Genomic DNA, 11,589 nt, shown 5'->3' with positions numbered 1-11,589 from the left:
GGGAAGCTGGGGAGGCTGGGAGCTCAGGCTGGGTCGAGGCTGCCCTACCATCCTTTGTGCAGGAGGCCATCCTGACTGTGCCTGACCCATATACCAGGCAAGGTGTTATGTCCTGGGGCCCCAGGGGTGAACAGGACAGTGTCCCTGTCCTTGGAGAGTTCACAGCCCCCTTGTAGATGACTGCACAGATAGTCAACAGCAGCAACAGTAAACGCTCAAGATAACAGGCAAAGTGCTTGGAGGGGGGCCAGGGGAGAAGCAGCTGGCTCTATCCATAACCCCCTGCATCCGCTCTCCCGAAAGCACCCATTAGAGGCTCTTATTGTCTTCCTCCCTATATACTTTTCATTTATTTTATTTATTTATTTTTTTTTTTTTGAGATGGAGTCTCGCTCTGTCGCCCAGGCTGCAGTGCAGTGGCGCAATCTCGGCTCACTGCAAGCTCCGCCTCCCAGGTTCACACCATTCTCCTGCCTCACTCAGCCTGCCGAGTAGCTGGGACTACAGGCGCCTGCCACCATGCCCGGCTAATTTTTTGTAATTTTAGTAGAGATGGAGTTTCATCATGTTAGCCAGGATGGTCTCGATCTCCTGACCTCATGATCCGCCAGCCTCGGCCTCCCAAAGTGCTGGGATTACAGGCGTGAGCCACCGCGCCCAGCCTCTATATACTTTTCTAAAGTGATGTGTCCAGTTCAGAAACATCCCTTAGGCAGCCATTCTGCCCTCAACTCTTCTGAGTTACCTGATCTTTACACTAGGCATAAAAAAAAATTCGCCTCGCTGGGCTGCTGTGAGAAGTAACATTGACATTCATTAAGTGTGCCCCTAATGCCAGGCAAGAATAGATGCTTGGTGCATGGTAACAATGAGGAGTCATCATTATTCACGGTGAGGGTGAGATAAGTCGGCGAGGACCTTGGCTCTGCTCCTAAGTAGCTATGCGACCCTCTCCTGCACAGATATAAAAATATCTGCCTCATAGAACTTGTGAGAGTCAAGTGAGGTGATTCGATGAAAAAGGTTTGCAAACTGGAAATGCTGATTCCCATTCCTAACATTATTATTGTGATTCTTACCTTGGTGAAGTGTTCCTCTCAAGGCCCCAGGGGGGTGGGGACGGCAGTGGGGATGGGGATGGAGCCAGGAGGCAGCCAGCAGCTGTTGCAGGGGTGTGAGGGTCAGTCCATCCAGACTCCCACAGGAACCTGGGAGCAGCAGGGGCTCCATCTGCCCTGGTCGCCCTCCACAAGTGGGGCAGCAACACCTCCTTGGTGGCCAGGTGTGAGTGAGCCCTTAAGAGTGTGCCTGTGTGTCTGTGTTTGTGCCCCTGCAGGAAGGTGGGGTGGGCACAGGGATTGCCAGTGTCTGCAGCCAGAAATCACTATGGATGAGGAAGAATGGGGATGTAATTGGATTCCAAAGATGCTTGGAGTGAGACTACTGTTAGCACCTGGGACTGCAGGAGAAAGGCCTGCGGAGCGGGGGTTGGGCCTAGTCTTTGGGGTTGGGGCGGGGAAAGAGGTTTCAGCACTGATGGGCACTTGCGGAGGAACATGATGTTGTCAGAGACCTGTTGTGGTTGAGCCCAGGGATTTTGGAGCTGACAGATCTGGGTTCAAGTCCTGGTTGTGGGACCATGGGCCAGTGATTTCACTTCTCTAGGCCTCGGTTTGCTCATCTGTAAAATGGAGATAATAACAGGGCCCACCTGGTGGGAGTTATTGGAGGTTTAGCAGAGAGGCTGCATGTGAAGCCCTCAACATGGGGCAGGCACATCGGCAGTTATCAATTAGTGCCACTGGTGTTATTATGAGGCAGCCTGGAGGAGGGGAGGGAGAGGGCCTCAGGACTGCTGGTGCGTTCTCAACTGGAAAGGGGAGCTCTGGGGTGAGAGTTGTCTAGCCAGGGTTCATTGAAGCTGGCACAAAACCCAGAGAGAAGGAGCCTCCGTCCCATGACACAAGGATTGAGGCAGAGAGCTGGGCTTTCACAACTGCTTCTGGTTCCCCTTCCTGGTTTCCACTCATTTCCTCCAGAGCTTCCTTCTCTGTGAACCTGCCTGGTGAGGAGAACTCTGTTACACGTAGTTTTGGGGACTGGAAGGAGCAGCTGGGAGCTCAGGAACTCCCGGGCAGGCCTCCCCAATGCTTCCTGCCCCCACCCCTCCAGAGTGAGCACTGACCAGCCCTCCTTCCCCCACCCCACTCTCCTGCCAGCTGCTTCCCTCCAGTGACTCATCCCCACCACCTCTGTTGCTGCACCAGGACCAGGAAATGTCAAGCAGTTTCTTATCTGTGGGAGAGAGAACTGATCAGGATGGGGGTGGAAGCAACGAGGCTCAGATCTCCCCAAAGAAAGAGTATGACAGCTAGGGGACCAAAGACCATGGCCAGCCCTTTCCTGCTTCCTGTGGGGGAAGGCTCAAGGAGGCAGTATGAGAGTGGGATTTAGCCACTAGACCCATCCTGGATTTAGGCTCAAGGTCCTAGTCCTCTTCTAACCAGCTCTGTGGCCTTAGGCAAGTAACTCAGCATCTCTGAGCCTCAGTGTGTTCATCTGTCAAATGGAAAGAAGAAAATCATCATGATGCATAGGGTACTTGGGGGGTTTCGTGAGACAGTACATGTAAGTCCGAAGCTCACAGTCAGTGCTCAATGAATGTTCATTGACTCAGTGAATGAACTGACATATGGAAATGGCAGTGAACTGGGCACATGTGGCTATCTGCAAGAAATCCACCCTCCACCAGCTGGGAGAGTTGGGGAGATGTCTGTGGACCTTGTATCCTAGGCCTGGGACACCTGTTGCTCTGTGCTGGTACTGAAGGGACAGCTTCCAAAACTCAGGGCAGATGGAGTATGGACTACCCCTTGTGGGCATAGCTAACATTAGAACCTCAGGCTGGGTCCAGATTCTCTAAGTGGTGAGCCCTGGCCAAGGAAAGAATTGCTATGCAGGGAAGTGAGTAGCAGATTTTGGACCCTCATCTTGGGTGACCCCCAGGACCTCTTCACAAAGAGTGCCCAGAGCAGCCTCTGGGCTGTGGGGTCATAGTCTTGGACCCTGGGCAGCCGGCTAGGCCAATGGCCACCACTTCACTTGCCTCCTGCCCAATGGTAAAACCCCAGGGGGCTTTATCATTATTTCCAAAAATAGCACTCTGAGTCCCTACTATGTACCAGACGCTGGTCTAGGTTCTTACATGTAATTAATCCTAACAAATCTCACGAGGTTGGTACCATTACTAGTCCCATTTTATAGATGGCAAAACGGAGGCCCACTGAGTTAGATAACTTACCCAAGATCACACCCTAGAAAGCAGGGAGGCGGGACTAGAACCTTGACAGTCTGGCCCGGAGCTCAGGTGGTTCTGGTACTGCTGCTGGCCAGGGCAGGCATTGCTGATCCCTTGTAAGACCTGCCACTCCTGGCCTACCCTCACCCCAATGAAGCCATACAGTTGGGGGACGGTAAGTCACCCGCAGACCCACAGGAACATCTGCCAAATAGATTCTAGTTTATAAATCGCTTTAGAGTGTGAGAGTCTCAAAGCCTACTTGGGGTCAGGAAAATGTTAGAAACACAAATTCTCAGTTCCACCTCAGACAACTGAAACTCTGGGGAAGGAAGTGGCAGGGGCAACCATCTGTGGTCCAAAAAACCCCCCCACGTGATTCTGATACAAGCCAAAGATTGAGAACCTTTGCTTTAGAATTTGCAAAGCAGATTCCTAGATTATCTGTTTTAAATGGGCACTTTGCTATGATTCGGCTCATTTTACAGGTAAGGCTAATGAGTTTCCATTTGCCAGCTATCACTCATCAGGGAAGTGAAGATGGGCCTGGAACCCACACTTTTTGATTCTGAAATACTCTTGTTTGCACTCCTGGGACCGGGCTGCTGAGCAAGGTGGGTGCGGGAGGACTCTGAGCTGAAGGGGAGGGTGAAAGACCAGAGGGGAGGGGAGGGAAGGGATTCCATCTCCTTCCCTCCTGGGGGAGGGGCGGGCCCCGTGGATAATTCCCTCGGAGGCGCCCCAACCCAAATCTACATACATAAAGCCCAGGCTGGCGTTTTGAGTGATCGGTTTATTAATACAGCGGGGCCGCTGCCGAGGCGCATCGCAATAACAAAGGCGGCCTCTCCGCCACGCACCGGAGGCATCGTTATGTAATTGCTCCGAGGAGGAGCAGAGGGCTGGGGCGCGCCGCGGGTGCTGGGGGCTCGGCCGGCAGGGAGGCTGCAATCCGGGGCTCTGGGGCTCTGAGCCGGCGGCGGATGGAGGGAACACTTGCTGGAGAGTCAACAGCCCTTCCCCTGGCGGTCTCCTCCTCCCACGCACCGGCCAGCGGTCAAGGGGCGGGTTAACACCGGTATGGCAGGGTGCAGACCTCCGCCCGGGAGAACTGGCCCCAGAGGCAGATCTGCAGTCCCAGAGGACCCCAAAGCTGACCCAGGGCCTCCCCTCCCCCACTCACCACCGCCCATCCTTGCCCCACTCTCACCCTGGGATGGGGGAGAAAGAGAAATGACCAACTTTTTGCACGATTTCTGTGTGCACAGCAAACTCATGGCAACCTCTGTGAGGTGGTCCATTTTTAAAATGGAGAACTGAAGCCCAGAAAGGTCTGGCTTCATGTACCAGGGTTTTGAATCCCCAAATTTGTCAGCTTCGAAGCCCACATTTTTTTCCCTTGGATGCCACAAGGGGTCTTTATAACCACCATGGATTGGTTTTTGCCTCAGTTTCTCCAAATGCTCTGGTGCTTCAACCCTCCTGGCCTTTGCAAAGGCTGGGCCCTCTACCAGGCATCTCTGAGAAGTCCTTCCCAGCCCTCCCCGACCCCCACTCACACCCCCCACACATCCTAGGAAGCCTCGGAGGCTACCTCTTCCAGCTCTGGGAGCAGCTGGTGACAGCGCCTGCCACACTGCTTCATGGGAACTACTGTCATCTGTCTGTTCCCATCAGGCCACATGCTCTGGGATGGTGGCTTCAAGTCTAACACATCTTCTTCACTCAGCCACTCCATCCCACCCCTCAGTGCAAGGCCGGGCACACAGCACTGGGTGAATTTAAAGTGAAGGTTTGAATCCTCAGGTGGATTTAATGCTTAGTGACAGTCTTCAGACCCTGCCTTCAAAACCACACACTCACCTCTGGCTGTGCCAACTCCTCGGTGTCTGGCCTCCGGCAACTTCTGTAGCCTCCCTGGGCCTCTGTTTCTCCATTGTACAGCAGGCCTTACAGCAACCCCGATCTCATATTGCTAGTTAGTGTTTATTGAACACTTAATATATGCTGAGTACTATGCCATGCCTGCAGTGAGTGGCTTTATGGACTCTGCACACCAGCCCTGTGGAAGTAGTTACTGTTAGTAGCTCCATTTTGTAGATAAGTGACTTTCCCCAGTCTCCAGCTGATACAAGACAGAGACTGGATTCAAACCGTGCTCCTGTCCCCTGGGTTTCTGATTCCCTATCACAGGACTATTTTGATAATTAGATGAAAAACAGTTAAGGGCCAGCATGCTGCAGGTACTTAATAATGTTTCTGCCCTCCACTGTAAAGGTCCCAGGGCAGCTCTCCTTTTCCCCTTCTGTTCTCAACCCCATTGCTACAGGTCCCAGGGCGTTCTGGGAGCCCCTCTGTTCAGGGTGGGGCTGAGCAGGGGGAGGCAGGAGGACTCAAGTGTTCTGGTTTCTGAATATAAATAAATGATTGTTTTATATCCTTATAGTAAGGGAAGGGCATGGCATGCATTTGCCAGTCTAACAAGTCGAGCTGCAACTTCCCTGTGTTTCACCAATTGCTGGTACGTGTTTTTAGCCCAAGGCAGTAAACAGAAGCCCGCTCTGCCTGGCAGCTCCATGGTCCTAGAGTGAGGAAGGGCATCTGACCCAGCAGCTCTCAGATCAACTATCTAGGCCTACTGAGAAAGTAGGTGTCAGTGGGGATACTGAGATAGGGAGAGTTCCTGCGGGTCTCCCTCAGGCCATGAGAACTCTAGCAGGACTCCTCCCTTCTCTCAGTGTACACAACTGAAAATGGGGATTATATATGCAGAGAGGGAGAGAATAATTCCTACTTATCAATGACAATGTAGAGCAAGGCTGCAGGGTGCTACACCTATGGCAGATGGAGTGGTGCAGTGCACAGCCTATGCAGCAGGACATGGCAGCCCAAGGGGACAGGCCATCATAGATCTACAACTTCATCCTGCAAGATTCATAGTGAGCTTTAAATTATTCTAGCTAAAACAAATGAAGAAATGAATGCATGCATACAGACATAGATACATCCACAAAATGAGTGATTAATGCAATCCCAGTTATGAATCAGAGAAGCTCATAATCTAGTGCACAAGACAGACATCTGAGCAGTCGCTACTCCCAGCTCCCCTCTTGTGCTGGGCTCTGTCCTGGGTTGGGACCTTGTTTTTGTCCCTGCTGTTCCTTCGGCTTGACCTTTCTTACCCATCACACCCCAGTCTTCATCTGCCAGCTCTTCACCATGCTTCTCTTTTCTCAGCTTAAATGTTTCCGGGCCAGGTGCAGTGGCTCATGCCTGTAATCCCAGCACTTTGGGAGGCCAAGGCGAGTGGATCACTTGAGGTCAGGAGTTTGACCAGCCTGGCCAACATGGTGAAACCCCATCTCTACTAAAAATACAAAAATTAGCCAGGCAAGGTGGCACATGCCTGTAGTCCCAGCTACTGGGGAGGCTGAGATGAGAGAATTACTTCAACCTGGGAGGCGGAGCTTGCAGTGAGCTGAGATCTTGCCATTGCACTCCAGTCTGGGCCACAGAGCGAGACTCTGTCTCAAAAAACAAAACAAACCAAGTTTCCTCGGCAACTTTTCCTTACCCACCCTCCCCCATCTCCCCTCCCCCAAGCTTCATACCCAAGTTGGGCCCAGACCACATCCCTCGTTCCCCATAGACCCCCCCAAACTGACCCCAGTAGCTCCCTCCAGGCCCTGTAGTGAATTTGACAGCTGGGTTCCAGGTGCCCAGGGCTGGTTGTGAGCTACTCAAGGGCAGGACTGTATCTTGTTTCCCGCTATGCCTTTGTGCCTAGCACAGTGCCAAGCACACGGCAGGTGTCTGAACAGTGTGGGAAGAGAAAAGGTGGAGGGGAGATGGTGGGGGATAGACTGTGAGAGTGGAGGTGGCTCAACTGCCCCCACCCCCAACCTCACATACAGCACCCTCAGCCCAGGCACTGATCCCAGCAGTCTAAGAAACTGATTGGAACTGCCGGTGGCTGCAGCTAACCTTGGAATTACGCCCCACCACTTGCTGTCGCCTCCCTGCCCCCACTCCTACTTGCCACTTCCCTCTCTCCCGCCTCCCCAGTGGTCCAGAGCAGCCTCCCCCTTCCCCCACCCCATGGTGAGAAATCCCAAAGACTCCTGGGCCTCTCTCTGCTGCCCGGCTTTCCTGCCTCCCCTTTTTCTTTCTCTTTTGCTTTGCCTCACATTCAATCTCTCCCTCCTCCAGCCTGGTGAATCCAAACTGAAAAGAAAAAAAAAAAAAAAAAGAAAAAGAAAAAAAAAAAGGCCCACACAGCAGCTTCAACAGTGAAAAATAACCAATTTAAGGAGTAATCGCTGCTGTAATGATTGTCTAAGCCCTGAGTCACTGCAGAAAATCGGACTGAAGCTCTGGGACTCCCAGCTCCCTAAGTGTGTCATATGGGTTTGTTTTTTTAAATATCCAGGACCTCAGTGTCTCCATCTGTAAAATGGAAGGAATATTATCAGCCCAAAGGAACTGATTGTTAATCTCCTGATTTTCCCTAGGGCTGAGAATCAGAAGTTAAGGTGGCCCACACAGTCAGCTTGGGAATCACCACAGGACACATTCTTCCTACCGCAGGACCCGTGGGAGAAATGTGGCACCCGGCGGGTGCAGAGAGACTCACAGCTTCGAGGGTCTCTGGGAAAGGTTTCTAGAGATCGTGGCGTTTAACTGAGCTGGGAAGGATGAATGGGTGAATGAGAGCTATGGGAAGTGATGGAGTGATGCAAAGTCAGCTCTGGAAGAGACTAGAGACCTCATCTCTCCCTACACTCTCATTTTACAGATGGAGAAACTGAGGCCTGAAGGGCTTCGGGAACTGCTCAAAGTCATTAGTGGCAGAGCCCAAATTAGTGGCAGAGCCCAAATTAGAAAGCAGGTGCCTTGACTCCTGCTCCAGTGCTCTTTCTTTTTCTTTTTTGTTTTGAGACAGAGTCTTGCTCTGTTGCCCAGGCTGGAATGCAGTGGCATGATCTCGGCTCACTGCAACCTCTGCCTCCCGGATTCAAGTGATTCTCCTGCCTCAGCCTCTTGAGTAGCTGGGATTACAGGTGCCCACCACCACACCTGGCTAATTTTTGTATTTTTAGTAGAGACGGGGTTTCACCATGTTGGCCAGGCTGGTCTCAAACTCCTGACCTCGTGATCCACCTGCCTCAGCCTCCCAAAGTGCTGGGATTACAGGCATGAGCTACTGCTCCCAGCCTCCAGTGCTCTTTTTTTTTTTATGCCAGCCTAGCCCATAGGAACAATAAGTACAGTGTGTGGAATGCTCAGTGAGCCCAGCGCTGTGCTAATGCCTTACGTGCATGTGCACCATTGTCCTTCATTCTTGGAACAATCCTGTAAAGTAGGATTAGAATACAGGTCCTGTTATATCTTAGTAAAGTTCAGAGAGGTTCAATGGCTCATTCAGGGACACACAGCAGGGCTTTCTTGGCCCTGCATCCCCTCCCAGCTTCTCTATTCTCCAGCACGATCTAACATGGAGGGACTTCTGGCCTGCATCTGTGGGTGGGCTGCCCTTCCCTCTAGTCTCTGTCCTCTCTAAGAAGGGTTAGAGAGGGGCCCCTTCCCTAGACGGGAGGGAGCCTGGGCTTTCCCTGGAAGAAGCTCCCACAGGACGGGAAGCCAGATCATCAAGGAGACAGGAGGCATACATTTAAAATCCCCACCAATAAGAGCCTGCCTTGCTAGGGCATGTCTTTGAAATGTCAGGCTCTCCTGGTGAGTTCCAGGGGGAGGAAACCAGGTGGGATTAAAGGAGGTGGAGAGGGGACAATGTCCAGGAGTGGGAGGGACCGATCTGCCTCTCACCCAGACTCCACACTGGAATAGGCATTGCAGACAAGGAGCTATCTCCTAGGAAGCCAGGATATTGCTCTGGGCACCACAGAAGCAGGGCCACCCATAAAATAAGGAAAAATGTTTTTAAACAATTTTATTTACAAAAATGCATTAAAGTACTGTTGTCATCATGGGATTTCCTTACGGTTACAGTTTAGTATTATTTTTGTTTAGAATTCATTGGGGATGAGGGGAGACACCAGTCTTTTCAAGACTTAGGGCCTTTAAATATTGTAGCTGTGCAAGGGCGGAATGGAGGGGCATGTTTAAGGCCATCCCTGATCTCCCCTGGGGACTGGTGTCCAAAAGCCATTAATTAAGGAGCCTGAAGTAGTGGATACCGTGCCTAGCTCTGGTATGAATTTACAGCATCAAATTTACTTTAGGAAACTGTATGCATTTTGGAGCCTTGATTTCTTCACGTATTAAATGGGTAGAGTTACTATTGCTCCACCTATGTCACTGACCTTTAATTGTCATTCAGGCTAGAAATGGACAGAGACTGCCAGATGGCAGCACCCAGGAGAACTTCAAAGACTCAGCTGCAAAGTTTATTACAAATGCAGATTCACAGGCCCCTCCCCAGACCTCCTGGGTCCAAATACATGGGGTTCTAGCCAAGAGATCTGCATTTGTAACCACTCCCCTCTCCCCTCCTCGAGTGATCTGATGCTCATCACAGTGAGAACTCACCAGGAGCCAGATATTTGGGTTCCTCCAAGGACCTGCCACCTCTGGCAGGTGGCTGATGCCTCCTGTGTGAAATCAGAGGACTGACCTGGGTGGCATCTGTGGGTGCAGCCTTCGTGGTACCTCTCTGAATGGCTTGGGCTGGGGCTGGCTGGCCAGTGGGAGGTGGAGAGGGCAACCCAGGACAGAGGCCCTGTGAGGTGGGGCCAGGACCTGAAGTCTGGTGCTGACAACTTTTCTACAAGGAGGGTGGACCCCACTGCCCCAGCTTCCGGCTGGGGCCCAAGGCTCCGGAGACTCCACGGACAGTGGCAGGTGGGCCATCTGCTCAGGCCTGGGCTGGGGAAGGGGGGCAGACACAGACCACCCAGTACTGAATGGCCTCTCTGTTGGGTCCCAGCCTGAAGAACAGATGGCCTGAGGGCCGCTGGCGCTGGTTGGTGAGGGGGCGACAGAGGCCAGGCCTTCCCCCTCCCCCTGGCTAAGTCACAGAGTCCTCTCTTCCTGAGTGAGAAAGCCCTCACAAGGCACCCTTGGTGACAGCAGCCAGGAAGAAGTGGGTTTAAGGGGGATTAGCAGGTCCCCACAGCAGGCTGCTGCGGGGAGGCTGGGAAGCCGCCTGGCACCTGCAGCCTCCATTGGGGCCAGAAGGGAAGTGGGGATACCTGGTATGGGAGGGCAGGGACGGCAGAGCTTTAGGCCCAAGGGGAGCCTAGGCATCACTCACTCCCAACCTCTATCCCCAGGTTTTATTTTTTCTTTTCTTTTCTTTTTTCTTTCTTTTTTTGAGACAGAGTCTCATTCTGTCGCCCAGGATGGAGTGCGGTGGTGGCGTGATCTCGGCTCACTGCAGCCTCCGCCTCCTGGGTTCAAGCAATTCTCCTGCTTCAGCCTCCTGAGTAGCTGGGATTACAGATGCCCGCCACCACTCCTGGATAATTTTTATATATTTAGTAGAGACGGGTTTTCACCATGTTGGCTAAACTGGTCTGAAACTCCTGTCTCATATGATCCACCTACCTCGGCCTCCCCAAATCCTGGGATTGCAGGCATGAGCCACAGCGCCTGGCCTCCCACCAGTTTTTCTGATGAGAAAACTGAGGCCTGGGAAGGCGCAGATCCCTCGCTCCACATCACGCACGCAGGTCAGTGGCAGAGCTGGAACTGGAACCCAGACATCCTGATGTCCTATTTGAGGCTCCTCCTGTCCCTCCTCTAGCTTCCTCCTGACAGTCCTCCTTTCCTCCCTCCCTCCCCTCCACTCTGCCTCCCTCTCCTGAGACCTGGCCAGGCCTCCCCACCTCTGTGTCTGTGCCACCCTCTTCCTCTGGCCTGAAATGCTCTCCTGCTTTAGCTGCTGCTGAGTCTTCAAAACTCCATGCAAGTCCCCACCTCCTCCAGGAAGTCTTCCAACCCATCTTCCGAACCTAAGCATCCAGAATGCAAGGCCCCTGCACCATCCCCTTGGGACTGTCGAGGCCAATCCCTTCATGATAAACAATCAGTACCTGAGACTCCAACAGGGAAAGACTTTTAGGAATGTTCCCCACCGCTGCCTCCCCCAGCCATTCTCCTCAGCTTCGTTTTTCTTTTAAAATATATTAAAAACAGCTTCACTTCAGAGAGGCTGTCAAGGAATCTGGTGAAACAAGGGTCCCTTTGGGTTCTTCTCTTGAAAGGAGATATTTTTTCTGCTTTCTTTCCAAGGTTTCCCATAGGGTCGGATTTCCTTTTCTTTCAGAGGC

The sequence above is a fragment of the Papio anubis genome, chromosome 12, assembly GCF_008728515.1.
Source record: "Papio anubis isolate 15944 chromosome 12, Panubis1.0, whole genome shotgun sequence".
Taxonomy (NCBI): domain Eukaryota; kingdom Metazoa; phylum Chordata; class Mammalia; order Primates; family Cercopithecidae; genus Papio; species Papio anubis.
Note: the sequence above shows the minus strand (reverse complement) of the source record.